Consider the following 18,310-nt stretch of genomic DNA (forward strand, 5'->3'; position numbering starts at 1 on the left):
CGTCCGCATGTATCCCGTGCCACCCAACGTGCTCTAGAAGGTGTAAGTCAACTACCCTGGCCAGCAAGATCTCCGGATCTGTCCCCCATTGAGCATGTTTGGGACTGGATGAAGCGTCGTCTCACGCGGTCTGCACGTCCAGCACGAACGCTGGTCCAACTGAGGCGCCAGGTGGAAATGGCATGGCAAGCCGTTCCACAGGACTACATCCAGCATCTCTACGATCGTCTCCATGGGAGAATAGCAGCCTGCATTGCTGCGAAAGGTGGATATACACTGTACTAGTGCCGACATTGTGCATGCTCTGTTGCCTGTGCCTATGTGCCTGTGGTTCTGTCAGTGTGATCATGTGATGTATCTGACCCCAGGAATGTGTCAATAAAGTTTCCCCTTCCTGGGACAATGAATTCACGGTGTTCTTATTTCAATTTCCAGGAGTGTATTTTTCATCAATATACGGGAAACCTACAAAGATATTCCAGTATCACCGTCAGAGACCAAGACGACCTGGACATCCACTAAAAGAACTTATAGATCCTGTTTAGCTAGAACTGAAACGAGTCAACAATGTCTTTTCTTCAGTGGAATATTATGATGACAATGATGATGATAATGACTCTCATCATCATCATATAAGGAAATTGCTTTTCAAAGATAATAGAGAGTCATTATTGTTTATAATAGTACTGGTACAAAGCTGTTAAATGAAAGAACATTATCACATTTAAAACAATTTAACATTTTTCACAAATTTTTCATGTACAGAACAAACCTCATACAGTCACTCATGTTTGCTTATTCACATATTTTGCACTGGAGTGAATATATTCATGAATCTTACTGAGACTCAACAATCTGACCAACGGAAGTCGGTGTCACGTGGAAATTTCTGACGCCATGAAACTGGATCGTCATATGTTATACTGTAGAACATATTTACAAATAAATAAAATCTATCTTGAGCTATGGTCTATTACACTTATACAGTTTCAATGACATGGATTTAAACCGGAGAATCAAAAAATTATTGTCTCTCGAAATTTTTACCTTTATTTTTGGTAGCTCATAACAACCTAATGGTTCTGCAACACAAATATTTTGCCTTTCAGTTTGTACAGTGCTTGTCTGAAAGATATTTAGCTGACTGTGGACAAACCATAATCGTGATACTGATTCCTAGTTATTGACAAATCAATACAAAGCAACAAGGAACCCTGATTCTGACAGAAAAATTATTTAAAGCAGGATACAATTTCACAATCCATGCAGGCAATAGTGCTAACTATCTTGTGCTGCAGTAATCCAGTATTTGTTGATATTCAATATTCACGGATTCACATAATTCCTTTAGTCGTTCCACCTTAACGCTGTTTATATAGAAATACTTACAAAATTTACACACATCGTTTTCCACATCGATTGGTAACTTGCTACTGCTGTTTCTGCGCTTTGTGAGTTACATGTGCCATGCAAGCAATCCCTTCAAGAGACTTTTTCAGACTTACTTCTAATTTGATGAAAAAGTTTTCCTTACCTCCTCTTTCAACACCACCAAACATACTATTCGTATTCTCAAGTGAGATACACAAAAATTTTTGCTCCAAATTATGGGCCTGTAGAACATGTTTTACAAACTGTGATAAGACAGCTGATGTTCCATTTTTGAAAGAACAAATATATAACAACTTTACATGTGCCCCACTTTCAAGTGACAAAGAGAGGAAGCAATTTTGTAGATTTATATTTGCTGATATCAATAGAAATGTTTACAAAATTCACTTTATTAAGGTTTTCAGTAATAAGCTCTTTCCACTGTGTAACCAAAACATTACTAACAGTACATTCTGGTTCTGGCCTTGCACAACTAAACTTAATGTCATACAGCTTCTTAATCATTTTCGATATTCAGTCCATGGAACACACAGTGAGGTAGGCAAATGTTCCTTCTGCCACAGCCAGTTTTAGTTCTTCATTGCCTGAGACGGAAGGAATTTGTAGAAGTTACTAGCGAAATAAAAGAAATTATAGGAATTAATTATAAAAGTTTAAGATTTCAGTATTACAAGATTCTGTTAACATACCTATTGTTGTACGAGGAAGGAAGGTGCTAATTTTCAATGATGTTGCAAGCAACTGTTGAACCCAATTTACGTTTCCCAGTTTACTCGTGCTGTCAAATTGTCTGAACTTTCACCATGTGTAATGGAAAAAGTATTGTGGCAAGTTGTGCAATAAACGTCACGATTGATTTTGATACTTTCCACAAAAGATACTTTTCTTTGAGTTCAGATGAAAGCAAGCACTTCTGTTTAGGCATAATTAAAGAAATATTGTATCGCAATGGGAAAGGCAAAGATTCTCTGAGTACATGCACTGCTTAAAGATTCTACACTCAATAGTCACCACTGAGTTGAGGTTGGCACAAGATTGCACAGAAAATAAATAACAATTGTCGATGTTTAAATAAAGATATAAAACATGTGGTTGAATTTAAATCTTCGATAAACAATAGTCTTACTTCTCAGGTAAGTCATGCATTGTTACTGTTTGAAAGTAAATATTAACATGGTTTAGTGTTATCGAGACATAGGAGGCACGTAAGGGGTGGAAGTAGGGGACGCAATATTTGACCATTGTAGTGAACTTCAACAGAAACCTAAAAAAAAGTGGTAGCATGAAAAGTAGGGCAATTTCAGCACGTATTTTCAAACTTACAGATACAAACATTTCAAGCAGTTTTGCGTAACTGAAATATAAATCAGCATTATTAATTTATATCATTGCGAAATTTTAATATTCGGGACATTTGTGCGTCCAGACATAAATTAGGGGAAAGTCACACGCCTGAGTTAGAAAAGCGGACTGTGTCGTTTTTTACGGGGCGCATAATAGGCTTATTCGTACCTACAGGATAACAGTGCCTGTGTGTTACTGCTGTACAAGCGAACATATTGTACCCATGGTGAGAATGCTGGCAGCTGGTTGTATAAATGACGGGTGGCGGGCGTCATCTCTTTAACCTTCTCGAAATGTTTATCTTCGCTGGTTCAAATGTTTCAAATGGTTCTGAGCACTATGGGACTTAACATCCGAGGCCATCAGTCCCCTAAAACTTAGAAGTACTTAAACCTAACGAACCTAAGGACATCACGCACATCCATGCCCGAGGCAGGATTCGAACCTGCGACTGTAGCGGTTGCGCGGTTCCAGACTGAATTATCTTCGCTGTTGCATGTACCATAACCATTACTACACTATGATAGAGGCAGTAATTAAATGCCCACACTCATCCCAATTTTTTACACATAAAAAGTCTTTGTACCTTCCTGAAAAATATTTGTCAAAATGTCCCACAATATGGAACAAATCCCACGCAGGGCTGACAACACTGCTGCTCATTGGTGATTCGGCGTTAAATCCTGAGCTTTCTGTTGTCGCATCTCGTCACGTCACACCACCAAGTACCTTGCGCTGCCACTAGATGTCACTGCACGACTCGTCTAAGTGTGACAGCACGCACGAACGGACGAAAACCGAGTGCAAAATCCGTTATTTTACCTTTGGCAGTGAGGCAAAAACGCGGGATCAAATTGCGGAAAATACAATTGTATATTTACTGGACCAATTAATACATCTTTCTAGCGTTATTTACTCTTAATAGTATATGGAGTTCAATACAGAGAATGTAAAATATGTTTATACGGCCAAACCTACATACTTCTCGTTAAAGCTTGTTGAGGAGACAAATCACTGAACTAATAACGATATAAACTATATATTTAGATATTTTAAGATTTGTTTTCGACATAAAGTAAATGTCGTGCCGGGTAGGCCGTTCATTGGGTGCAAGTCTTTCGACTTGACGCCACTTCGGCGACTTGCGCGTCGATGGGGATGAAATGATAATGATTAGGACAACATAACACCCAGTCCCTGAGTGGAGAAAATCTCTGACCCAGCCGGGAGTCGAACCCGGGGGCTTAGGATACACATTCTGTCGCGCGGAGCACTCAGCTACCGAGGACGGACGACAGCCAGTGCAAGAAGTTAAACACGAAACACACATTTGGGGAGATTAGCTAAAAGAGCACAAAAAATATTGTCCTAGCATTTATGCTATGTCATGACTCTACAAACGTCATAGCCTAAAGTGTTATTTAGAAGATTTGTTGAGCAACATTTCTTCAAGCGAACCCTTATATACAATAAACCGTGCTATAGCAGCCAAGTACAAACCAGAGAAAAAGAGAGTACGTGGTCAACAGCGAAACCGAAGCAAAGCCCGGTAGTCTGGATCATGAAAAAACTGAAACTTTTCGTCATCGGCAGTGACTGGGAGATACAGCCTTGACAAAGTCAGGTAGTCGCATGGACGAAATTTTAAAGAGCTGCACCCATCAAAAAATCAGTACGTTCCCATAGTTGATAAAATAAATGACGATTACCCAAAAAAAACTAATGTAGTCGCGTGAAACTTTGAGGAACACTGTCAGCACAGTGTTAAAGCAAACAAACATCATGTCTAGCTTTCCTCACGTAAGCCATCTAGCAGAATCTAGTAGTGCACGTAAAAATTCAGAAGGCTGGAATCTACCCAGAGAAAGAGCTGTCGGGCGACTGCAAAAGCATTTTTTCATGAGTATTCTATATCTTCTCTATTTACTGCTAATAGCCACTAATTTCTTCGTTGCATGGAGAAAGGAGGATACGAAATGCACCAGTATTATTGATGAAAGGTCCCGGTAGATCAATCTGGTTTTAATCTGCGAGGAAGTTTCATTTAAGACCACACTCGCTGCAGAGTGAAAATTCATTCCGGATTAATATTCACGCATGTAAGTCATTTCACATTTGTTTCACGTGAATCATAACTGAAAATAAAGTGGTGCTATTTCCATTAGAAAATTATGTTTTAATATTTCTTTATTATAATTTCACATGCTAAAAAATACAGAATTTAAATAGAAGTAAAAAAATGGTGTGAAGTGAGATTTGAACCCAAAGCCAGTATAATAAGAAGTTTCAACGCCATTCATTTTTACCACTTGTTTCGTTTTTTTTCTTTTTTGTTTTTTCATCTTTATTTATTTATTTTTGCTGGACGTCTTCCATTTCAGGCGTTGGCCCCCATCATCCACACTACCCCCGAAAACCAATCTAACTTAAAAAGAAAAATAAAGCTAGTGCCACCGTCACTTTCACCCTAAAAGCTACCTATGACGATTGTTTGGTACCACTTCAGTCTCCGCCCTCGAACAAAAATTAAATACGCCTCTGGTCGTTTTGTTAGAAAATGAAAGGATGAAGGAAAGGGTACAACAATTTTATTATATTTTGTTTGGTTGTTATGTTTTTATTTGTCATTTTTTATTTTTTAATCTTTTCCGGGTGTGCCCACGGCAGCAAGACTGTGGGATGTCCAGGTCCTCCAGCGAAGGTGAAACATCCTATAATTACCGTTGATTTCTCTCATCAGTCCATCATGTGCTTTATCACCATTCTCTTGTCAGACCAGGTACAGCCCAATGCTATGGAGGGCGCGTAAACAACAATCAGAAGTAATTCGCAAAGAGCGGGCCATACGACGCCTTGCGCCGTAAAACCGTGTGGTTGCTCGCTAAGTAGTGCCAAAAGTCTGACAAATCTGCAACGCCCTCACTCACAATGCCCCACCCTGAGACCACACCGTGGCGTAATGGCGAGCCACAGGGCATTATGTGACATCGGGATGGATCTGTTCGGTGGGCTCCACGCATTGAGGCGTCCGTCGCAGCAGCAACGCCAACACGCGCTGTCTGAGGAGTCAGCAGTCGGTAGCCGTATCACAAACGGAACGGTGCAGGTCGGTGCACACAGCTGCGCAGCTGGGGCGCATAGGATGCTCGGCAATATGTCTAGTGTATAAACGTTGTCGGGTCAGGAATTTTTCAGTCGTTGCCACATACCACAGCGCCCTCACCGCGGTGGGAAGGAAGGGGGAGTGTATGTTACTCCACACCAGCCTCCAGCCAACCGCCGGATGTCGGCGTTCAACCACATTAGCAGGCAAGGTACGTTGAAAGGAGCGGTAGAAGTCCTCTGTTCTAGGAGCCAGCGAGATGGCAAGGACATGCAGCAGAAAACTCACGTCTACCAGAATGTGACACAGTGCTGGTGCGATGTGTCCGACAGGAATTGGCACCACCTCCTCAGTCAGTATACCGGCGAGGGTGTCCTTGTCCGCAGGAAGAGGACGCGCGCCTGTCAGTTCAATGCCGCCTGCTTGTGTAGGCAACATTAGTGTCTCGTAACGGGTCTCGATCACTCTACCATCGGTGACGAAATGACCAAAGGTCGCCTGGAACTTGGCAGCTAGTGTAGCGGCCATTCGAAGAAAGTGTGTCTAATGATTAAGTTTCGGAGCGAGGTAGACGCTGACAAAATGTTCCCGCATGAGCAAGTCAAGAGTTGGAAACAGACTTGGCCACTGTTTCTATGTTTCGATACAGTGTATCGATACCTGGAACTGTTTCAGTGCTTCGGAACGGCTATGGTTCACTGTTTCGAAACAGTGGTGTTTCATTCCGCCCCTGTCTCGGATCTCGAGCCAGACACAGAAACTGTATCGTTGTTTCAAAATAAGACTGTTTCAGTCCATCTGCGTCTGGAACGGGCTAATTGTATCGAAACAGTGATGTTTCATTCCGGTCTGTGTCGGACGAGATTCGGGCTCGGCACAGGTACTGAAACACAACTTACCACTTCATGAAACACTTTCAAGAGTGTCGAAATCTTTTGATAAGCAATAGCATGAAGCTTAAGATATCGGAAAATAAAGCTTCGTTTCTAGCTGACAGTCCTATTCCGAAATGGCGTAACATCTGCTTTATAAACACTAACCAAACAATAAAACAACGCATACTATTCGCATTCAAAATAATAAATATGTGAAAATCATTCAGTTAAATTACACTTTTTTTATAACATACGCTTCTCTGCTCATGTACAGTAATCATATTAAGAAACGCAAGTAAGACTACAACATTTTAAATAAAGAAAGGCGTAGAGTTACAGTTATTAGACATTTACATAAATTTGATGTAGGTATAATTGCAAGCAATCTGTTTGACATATCACTGATAGTGTAAAGGTGAACGGGAAGCATCGTAAATTTATAGTAACAGTTCGAAACACCTTGAAACACAAAATTTTTCTGTTATATTTTGTTATTTATTCGAATTATTTGGCGTTATTTGTGAGTCTGTAGTCACTGTGTCTATTATCCACAATAATTCCCTTTGTGTGCATGGAAATTAGCAGGATGGGTATATTAGCCATACTAATGGAATGTGGGAATCCCAGTACCATATCTGTTGTTTCTGCAGTTTGCTCCCACCTCCAGTTCCGTTCGTGGTGGTTCTTCTGTCTTCAGCTAAGGCTTTCCTCAGCCAATTGAAAAGTATGAATGTCACATGACACAAAAGCAGCGCATTTGCTGCAGGAAATACGAAACTGCCAAGACGCCTAAGTGATAGTTTCATACTTTCTGCGTTATGATTAGCGCTCTCGCACCTCATTTGTGTTTATATGGACATACTTATACAGTAGACATTCAAGATGATAAAATGTGTAGGTTTATTAGATTACAAAACACAAACTGTTTCACTGTTTCGAAACACCGTATCGAAACATTACATTGTACTGTTTCATTTGTTTCGAAACATTTACGTGTTTCAGTTTGCCCATCTCTAGTTGGAAAGGTACGGAGACGAACTTGCATGCGGTTCGCAATAAGCAGTCTGTGATGCATAACTGCTGCTACACGCCACAGGTTCCCACGGAAGGTCACTCGATGTGACCTCGGTAATGGGCACTGGCGAACTCATATTCAGTCCTCTGCCCACATCCGTGCAGTGTGACTTCCGCAGGTTGAAACGGCTCCCAGCCAACTCGCCGTATCGCCGAAGCCACGCGATCGCCGTACATATACCTTTTGCCGACCTCGCCAAGAAAGCTACATTGTCCGCGTAGGCACAACATTTAAAATGCACACTGCAGAAGCGCATGCCCTCAAATGCTGTCATAGACCACGGAATGCAGCCTCGAGGGCGACGGCGAAGAGAAACGCTGACAGAGGGCATCCTTGTCACTCTGAGAGCTCAACAGAACGGTGACGAGCTGCAGCCATTGACCAGGAACTGTGGAAGGGGCTCCGTGGATGAGGATGGAAACCACACCTGCCGGTATTGGGAACAGGCCCATGTTCTCTTAAAACAGCTTGCAAGAAATGGTGCTCAGCTCGGTGAAATGCGTAACCTAGGTCAACTGCCACGAGGGCCTTCTAAGCGCCATGCCGACATGAGCGCCACGACATCTCTGTAAGCTAGACTTGGCCACTGTTTCTATGTTTCGATACAGTGTATCGATACCTGGAACTGTTTCAGTGTTTCGGAACGGCTATGGTTCACTGTTTCGAAACAGTGGTTTCCGCCCTTGTCTCGGATCTCGAGCCAGACACAGAAACTGTATCGTTGTTTCAAAATAAGACTGTTTCAGTCCACCTGCGCCTGGAACGGACTAATTGTATCGAAACAGTGATGTTTCATTCCGCTCTGTGTCGGACGAGATTCGGGCTCGGCACAGGTACTGAAACACAACATACCACTTCATGAAACACTTTCAAGAGTGTCGAAATCTTTTGACAAGCAATAGCATGAAGCTCAAGATAGCCGAAAATAAAGCTTCGTTTCTAGCTGACTGTCCTATTCCGAAATGGCGTAACATCTGCTTTATAAACACTAACCAAACAATAGAACAACGCATACTATTCGCATTCAAAATAATAAATATGTGAAAATCATTCAGTTAAATTACACTTTTTTTATAACATACGCTTCTCTGTTCATGTACAGTAATCATATTAAGAAACGCAAGTAAGACTACAACATTTTAAATAAAAAAGGCGTAGAGTGACAGTTATTAGACATGTATATAAATTTGATGTAGGTATAATTGCAAGCAATCTGTTCGACATATCACTGATAGTGTAATGGTGAACGGGAAGCATCGTAAATTCATAGTAACGGTTCGAAACACCTTGAACACAATTGTTTTCTGTTATATTTTGTTATTTATTCGAATTATTTGGCGTTATTTGTGAGTCTATAGTCACTGTGTCTATTATCCACAATGATTCCCTTTGTGTGCATGGAAATTAGCAGGATGGGTATATTAGCCATACTAATGGAATGTGGGAATCCCAGTAGCATATCTGTTGTTTCCGCAGTTTGCTCCGACCTCCAATTCCGTTCGTGGTGGTTCTTCTGTCTTCAGCTAAGGCTTTCCTCAGCCAATTGAAAAGTATGAAAGTCTCATGACACAAAAGTAGCGCATTTGCTGCAGGAAATACGAAACTGCCAAGACGCCTAAGTGATAGTGCCATACTTTCTGCGATATGATTAGCGCTCTCGCACCTCATTTGTGTTTATATGGACATACTTATACAGTAGACATTCAAGATGATAAAATGTGTAGGTTTATTAGATTACAAAACAAACTGTTTCACTGTTTCGAAACAACGTATCGAAACATTACATTGTACTGTTTCATTTGTTTCGAAACATTTACGTGTTTCAGTTTGCCCATCTCTATCTGTAACAGCTTAACGCCGTGTGCACCAGGTGTAGAAGTATGAAACCGATGAAACCGGAATTTCCCTATAGATGGTGCTAGCCGTCAGTGTAGGGGTCCGTGAGACCGCGTCTACAGAGACATCTGCTTCCTGTAACGGCTGACGGCGAATGTCAACACGCGGTAACCCAAGATCCATACGTCGTATCTACTTCAAACGTATTGACTTCTACATCTACATCTACATTTATACTCCGCAAGCCACTCAACGGTGTGTGGCGGAGGGCACTTTACGTGCCACTGTCATTACCTCCCTTTTCTGTTCCAGTCGCATACGGTTCGCGAGAAGAACGACTGTCTGAAAGCCTCCGTGCGCGCTCGAATCTCTCTAATTTTATATTCGTGATCTCCTCGGTAGGTATAAGTAGGGGGGAAGCAATATATTCGATACCTCATCCAGAAACGCACCCTCTCGAAACCTGGCGAGCAAGCTACACCGCGATGCAGAGCGCCTCTCTTGCAGAGTCTGCCACTTGAGTTTGCTAAACATCTCCGTAACGCTATCACGGTTACCAAATAATCCTGTGACGAAACGCGCCGCTCTTCTTTGGATCTTCTCTATCTCCTCCGTCAACCCGATATGGTACGGATCCCACATGAGCAATACTCAAGTATAGGTCGAACAGGTGTTTTGTAAGCCACCTCCTTTGTTGATGTTTTCGTAACTGGGGACAACGATTTGCGGACAGCATTGGTTTTCTGTTATCACTTGAAGAAAACTGCTACAGAATCGCATCGAATGTTTGTTGAAGCTTTCGGGGAGCGTGCTCTTGGGAAAACACAGCGTTTCGAGTGGTTCAAAAACTCAAAAGTGCTGGACTTCACGTGAGAGACGAGGAACGCGGGCAACCACCGAAGAAGTTCGAAGTCAACGAATTGCAGGCCTTACTGAATGAAGGTGATACTCAAACTTAACAGGAACTCGCGGAACAATTGCATGTGACGCAGAAAGCCGTTTCTCTACGGCTGAAAGCCGCAGGAAAGGTGCAGAAAGTGGGAAAATGGGTTCGGCAGTAACTGAATGAAAGACTGCAAACAAATCGAAGGAACACTTCTGAAATGCTGTTCACCGGATAGAGAAAAATGTCGTTTCTCCATCCAAATAGTGGCAGGTGATGAAAAATGGATACATTTTGAGAATACTAGGCGTCACAAATCATGCGTGAATCCAGGCAAACAATCGACATCCACTGCAAGACCAATTCGCTTTGGAAAGAAGGCAATGCTCTTTGTTTGGTGGGATCAGAAGGGTGTCATCTATTACGACCTGCTAAAACCTGGTGAAACCGTTGACAGTGATCGCTACTAACAGCAAATAATCGATTTAAATCAAGCATTGCTCCATGACAACGCCCCATCACATACAGCAAAAGGAAACGATCGAGGCGTTCAGTTGGGAAATAGTAGGGCATGCCGCTTATTCTCCGTCCGATTACCGTCTATTTGCATCAGTGCGACGCGCTCTCGTTGAACAACGCTTCAGTTTGTATGAGAATGTACGAAAATCGCTCGTTGACTAGTTCGCTTCAAAAGAAGAACTGTTTATTTTTTGGCGTGGCATTTCATAGCCTGCCGGAGAGGTGGGGAAAATGCATAAATAACAATGGAGATTATTTTGAATAAAATATTGTTTATCAGTTCCAACAACGGACGTGTAAGTGTTGCAATAAAATTCCGGTTCGTACTACTACCCCCTGGTATATTACTGCCACCTCCCAGACATGTTTGGTCGGCATGGATGGCATATTTGAGCCGTTTTGCTGTGTGTGATGGGTCGTTATCATGGAGCGATATGACTTTTTCCATATTCCGCTCGTAGCAAGGAGGCGAGTACGAAGCATCCAGGTGAACAGCTTCTAATCCGAATTCACTATTGTCAACGGCCTGAAGTCATGTGTTCTGCGCCCCCCTCCCCCCCCCCCCCCAGTTTGGTTTTGGGATGATTATGCCCTCCAAAAAAACTGGAGGGGGGGGGGAGGGGGGAGGACGCGAAAGTATGGATCCAGGGGTTCGCAGTACATCTGCCACCAAACTTCCCCCATCAGTTCAGAAAGGGTGCCAGGTCGAGGGGATTTGTTTCTAGCGCCCCGCGACAGGGCCGTGCGCATTTCTTCCTGCATAACGGCCTCCAAGAATGTGGCGTCACCTTGCGCCCCACCCGAACGTGGCATCTCGTCCAGGACGTCCTCAACGCTATTGTCAGGCCGTTGAACTGCCAATTAGAGAGTGCGGTAATACTCGTAATCTCTGAGGACACGGGAGATGGCGGTGTGCGTCTCTGCACGTTGCCCATCCTCCGAAGTAACTGCCGTGACGAGTCGCCTCTTACGGTATGATAAAGTGAAGCACGTTCCTCTGAGATGGAATCTTGCAGTCTCGCTCGAACCCGCGTGCAATCCAATCTGTGAGCCGTGATCTGCAGAAGCCGTGCCTGTGTCTGGTGGACGGCCACTTGGCGCTCCGGCGAAGGCTGTTGCGACACTAGTTCTCTCAACACCGTGTAGTAACACCCCAGATCACGTAAGAAACAGATTGACCGATCGCTTGGTCTAGCAGGCAACCCTTGTCAGGGAACGGCCACCAGGTGGCAACAGCGTCACACCCTTACTTGTGGAATCAACCACTACATGGCACTCCGTTCTGTGAAATATGTGGCAACATCGGCCGAACGCGTGCAGCTTTCCACTATTTGGCGTCTGAAGTACAGCTGTTTCTGACATACCGGTGGTAGTGGATCGAGTCGTCATACCGAGGACCTACGAGTATATCAACTGTGGAAGGAGTAGACGAACAAATCCTGAACTAAAAATGTTCAAATTTCCCGTCAAAGATAAAGAAAGGTTACGCGAGAGGATTTTAAATTCAGGTAAATCAATAAATTAATTACGAGTAAGAATTAATAAAGAGCCATAAGCATTCGATCCTATTTAAATTTTGTAGATGTTATATTCGATATAACGTGGCAGCCCTTCCTTTACAAGAATCATATCATATAATTTTTAAATGAAGTCTTTGCTGCGATTTGGACTTTTTAAAACTGATTATTCACTTCACTATCATGATTTTGGGTGTAGAGGCATTTTTGTGTGCAATGTGAAAACTGAAGCCAGTATAACATATGGATAACAAAATGCAAAGCATAGTGTGGTAACATTTGGTAAACAATTTAAGAAGCATTACCTTACAAGACCTTTCCCTTTGTACTTGAAAATGGCTCTAGAGCTGAAATCGCAACAGTGAAATAAATGAATAATAGCTGTCATCCAACTGCTAAGTCATCGGTCCCTCTAAATCCTGGTATATACAAGAGCGAACAAAGTGAACGAGTGTAAAACCTCGTTTACACTGCTGCAAACGAGTATTCATAGATAATTCGCCAATGTTCACTGCCATTCGTTTATTCTTGTGAACAAGCGTTTATACTGGAATGAAGGGAGGAGAGTAGAAGGGAACGACCATAACATGCAAATTATAGACGCTGCCTATTTTAATTTTTTTTTATCTGTGCGCTAATAATCCTCACACATCTTTCACTTGAAAACAACACTACTTATAGTAACAGGTCAGCGCGAGTGTGGATATCCACAGTAATAACTGTGTTGCAGATAAAAGCGTACGTCTGTTGCGAATATTTGCGGGTTGTCTTTAAACTGTACAAAGTAAATTTTTAACATAATTATGGTTTGCCGTCTGTGGCCCTTCAAAGTTGACACCGCCAAAATATGCTCAAAAAACACGCTTTCACTTTGTATTACCACGTTTGCAGCCCCCTTTCAACTACAATCCAAAATTCATCGTTTTGTGCCACTCTTATATCATTTACGATAAGTTACATGCAAAGTAAAAGAATTTAAATTTGAAATGACTGTCACTGAAATATGTCCAGCCTTAATTCGCATCATAACCGAGTGCGGATTTTGAAAACTTTCTAGTTTTAACCTGCACGTCGAGTTCTTTTTTACCACCATAATCCGTGTCGGAAGAGCTGTATAGCAAAGAGGAAAAGGACGGCATGGAAGGCGAGTGTAAAACCCTTGCGACTGCAATACAGTCTGCATTTAAACAGTAACTCGCGAGAAATGTTTGTGTGTTACTTTTCATTTATTTCATTTCGCATATGATTGTGAGAAATAAACTTGGTTTGTAGAATTACAGGAGCCAATCTACATTCTTAGATTGAAAACTCGGGAAAAACCACAGCCGATCATGAGCTACAGTCAGCAGTGTGACGAATGCACTTCGCGCCCAGCGCTCTAGCCGAACGCAAATCAGCCTAATTCACGTCACCGAAGATACAGCGTTGCCAATTCCGCGACATGGACAGGTCAGTTAGCATTGTAGCGTCGCCTGTGACATCTGTTGACCGACGGGAAAACTATTTTTACGGTTGCCTGTTCCGCCGTAAGGACGGTCAATCTGTTTCTTATGTGATCTGGGGTAACACTCAGCGGTAGATCGTAGCCAAAGCGCCCTGTCTCGTCGACAACCCACGAGCGTGCGGCGAATAGCTGGTTTGGCCCAGTATGTCCACCATCGTGTCATGGAATCATAAGTAAGACGTCGTTCACATTCGTGCCAGGTATCAGTGACAGCAATCCTCTTCCTGGAGAAAGTTGCCGTTAAGAATCGTAGTTCCTCTACTACGGATCGTCTGTTGTCGTAGCAGAGTCACGGCGCAGATGAAGGCCACATGGTCAGACAATGAGTGGGCCACAGCTCGGCACCGACAGCCCCTGCCAAAGATCTCAAGGAACGTAAATCCTGTCCAACTTGCTGGCCGAGTGGCCAGTGAAGCGTCGGTCACCATGGATTAGTGTCCACGTATCATGCAAAGTGAGGTCCCTGACCATAGCATGAAGGGCTGGACATGTAACATGGTGAGGGATCTCATCCTCAAGGTGTCAGATGCTGTTAAAGTCTCCACCCGCCACGAAGGGCTCTGTAGCGGCTTGAAACAATGGATATATCTCAGCAGATTTGGTTCAAATGGATCTGAGCACTATGGGACTTAACATCGGACGTCATCAACCACTAGAACTTAGAACTACTTAAACCTAACTAACCTAAGGACATCACACACATCGGTGCTCGAAGCAGGATTCGAACCTGCAACTGTAACGGTCGCGCGGTTCCAGACTGAAGCGCCTAGAGCCGCTCCGCCCTCTCAGTTGAGTAATAGAGCGTTCGCTCCTCGCAGTTCCAGACGGGGCATACAGATTCACAAGCTGGACTGCGCAAATAGTGACCGCAGCTCTTCGCTCTGACGGTAAATACTGAATATCCGTTGGTTCTACGCCATCGCGTAGTTGGCCATACCACCACAACCGTAGGTAGTTGGGTTGACGTAGGATGTGTATCCATAACCACCCAGGAGCAGATCGGGCCGTACTTCTTGAAGAAACACGATATCAATGTCCGGTGCCGAATCATGACTTAACAGCTGTGATCGTGGAACTAATACCGTCGACATTGCCTCTACGTATCCGTATCATATGAGCCACAGAATAATAAGATGACGTATCCTGCAGTCGTTTAAACCAGTAAGCCCCACGTCGCCCGTCTGACCAGTTGCACCACCCGCACCTTATACAGGGTGGTCCATTGATAGTGACCGGGCCAAATATCTCACTATATAAGCCTACATCTACATCTACATCTACATCCATACTCCGCAAGCCACCTGACGGTGTGTGGCGGAGGGTACCTTCAGTACCTCTATCGGTTCTCCCTTCTATTCCAGTCTCGTATTGTTCGTGGAAAGAAGGATTGTCGGTATGCCTCTGTGTGGGCTCTAATCTCTCTGATTTTATCCTCATGGTCTCTTCGCGAGATATACGTAGGAGGGAGCAATATACTGCTTGACTCTTCGGTGAAGGTATGTTCTCGAAACTTCAATAAAAGACCGTACCGAGCTACTGAGCGTCTCTCCTGCAGAGTCTTCCACTGGTGTTTATCTATCATCTCCGTAACGCTTTCGCGATTACTAAATGATCCTGTAACGAAGCGCGCTGCTCTCCGTTGGATCTTCTCTATCTCTTCTATCAACCCTATCTGGTACGGATCCCACACTGCTGAGCAGTATTCAAGCAGTGGGCGAACAAGCGTACTGTAACCTACTTCCTTTGTTTTCGGATTGCATTTCCTTAGCATTCTTCCAATGAATCTCAGTCTGGCATCTGCTTTACCGACGATCAACATTATATGATCATTCCATTTTAAATCACTCCTAATGCGTACTCCCAGATAATTTATGGTATTAACTGCTTCCAGTTGCTGACCTGCTATTTTGTAGCTAAATGATAAAGGATCTATCTTTCTGTATATTCGCAGCACATTACACTTGTCTACATTGAGATTCAATTGCCATTCCCTGCACCATGCGTCAATTCGCTACAGATCCTCCTGCATTTCAGTACAATTTTCCATTGTTACAACCTCTCGGTACACCACAGCATCATCTGCAAAAAGCCTCAGTGAACTTCCGATGTCATCCACAAGGTCATTTATGTATATTGTGAATAGCAACGGTCCTATGACACTCCCCTGCGGCACACCTGAAATCACTCTTACTTCGGAAGGCTTCTCTCCATTGAGAATAACATGCTGCGTCCTGTTATCTAGGAACTCCTCAATCAAATCACACAATTGGTCTGATAGTCCATATGCTCTTACTTTGTTCATTAAACGACTGTGGGGAACTGTATCGAACGCCTTGCGGAAGTCAAGAAACACGGCATCTACCTGTGAATCCGTGTCTATGGCCCTCTGAGTCTCGTGGACGAATAGCGCGAGCTGGGTTTCACATGACCGTCTTTTTCGAAACCCATGCTGATTCCTACAGAGTAGATTTCTAGTCTCCAGAAAAGTCATTATACTCGAACACAATACGTGTTCCAAAATTATGCAACTGATCGACGTTAGAGATATAGATCTATAGTTCTGCACATCTGTTCGACGTCCCTTCTTGAAAACGGGGATGACCTGTGCCCTTTTCCAATCCTTTGGAACGCTACGCTCTTCTAGAGACCTACGGTACACCGCTGCAAGAAGGGGGGCAAGTTCCTTCGCGTACTCTGTGTAAAATTGAACTGGTATCCCATCAGGTCCAGAGGCCTTTCCTCTTTTGAGCGATTTTAATTGTTTCTCTATCCCTCTGTCGTCTATTTCGATATCTACCATTTTGTCATCTGTGCGACAATCTAGAGAAGGAACTACAGTGCAATCTTCCTCTGTGAAACAACTTTGGAAAAAGACATTTAGTATTTCGGCCTTTATTCTGTCATCCTCTGTTTCAGTACCATTTTGGTCACAGAGTGTCTGGACATTTTGTTTTGATCCACCTACCGCTTTGACATAAGACCAAAATTTCTTAGGATTTTCTGCCAAGTCAGTACATAGAACTTTACTTTCGAATTCATTGAACGCCTCTCGCATAGCCCTCCTCATACTACATTTCGCTTCGCGTAATTTTTGTTTGCCTGCAAGGCTTTGGCTATGTTTATGTTTGCTGTGAAGTTCCCTTTGCTTCCGCAGCAGTTTTCTAACACGGTTGTTGTACCACTGTGGCTCTTTTCCATCTCTTACGATCTTGCTTGGCACGTACTCATCTAACGCATAATGTACGACGGTTTTGAACTTTATCCACTGATCCTCAACACTATCTGTACTTAAGACAAAACTTTTGTGTTGAGCCAACAGGTACTCTGAAATCTGCTTTTTGTCACTTTGTCTAAACAGAAAAATCTACCTACCCTTTTTAATATTCCTATTTACGGCTGAAATCATCGATGCCGTAACCGCTTTATGATCGCTGATTCCCTGTTCTGCGTTAACTTTTTCAAATAGTTCGGGTCTGTTTGTCACCAGAAGGTCTAATATGTTATCCCCACGAGTCGGTTCTCTGTTTAACTGCTCAAGGTAGTTTTCAGATAAAGCACTTAAAAAAATTTCACTGGATTCTTTGTCCCTGCCACCCGTTATGAACGTTTGAGTCTCCCAGTCTATATCTGGCAAATTAAAATCTCCACCCAGAACTATAACATGGTGGGGAAATCTACTCGAAATATTTTCCAAATTATCCTTCAGGTGCTCAGCCACAACAGCTGTTGAGCCAGGGGGCCTATAGAGACATCCAATTACCATGTCTGAGCCTGCTTTAACCGTGACCTTCACCCAAATCATTTCACATTTCGGATCTCCGTCAATTTCCTTCGATACTATTGCACTTCTTATCGCTATAAACACGCCTCCTCCTTCACTGTTCAGCCTGTCTCTACGGTATACATTCCAATCTGAGTTTAGGATTTCGTTACTGTTTACGTCTGGTTTCAGCCAACTTTCTGTCCCTAGTACTATATGGGCGTTGTGACCGTTTATTAATGAGAGCAGTTCTGGGACCTTTCTATAGACGCTCCTGCAGTTTACTATTAGCACATTAATATTGTTATTCCCTGTTGCATTTTGCCTACTCCTACCTTGCCGCGTCTCAGGAGGCGTCTTGTCGGGCCTAGGGAGGGGATTCTCTAACCTAAAAAACCCCCATGTGCACTCCACACGTACTCCGCTACCCTTGTAGCTGCTTCCGGCGTGTAGTGCACGCCTGACCTATTCAGGGGGACCCTACATTTCTCCACCCGATAGC

Source organism: Schistocerca cancellata, chromosome 6 (genome assembly GCF_023864275.1).
Source record: "Schistocerca cancellata isolate TAMUIC-IGC-003103 chromosome 6, iqSchCanc2.1, whole genome shotgun sequence".
NCBI classification, from domain to species: Eukaryota; Metazoa; Arthropoda; class Insecta; order Orthoptera; family Acrididae; genus Schistocerca; species Schistocerca cancellata.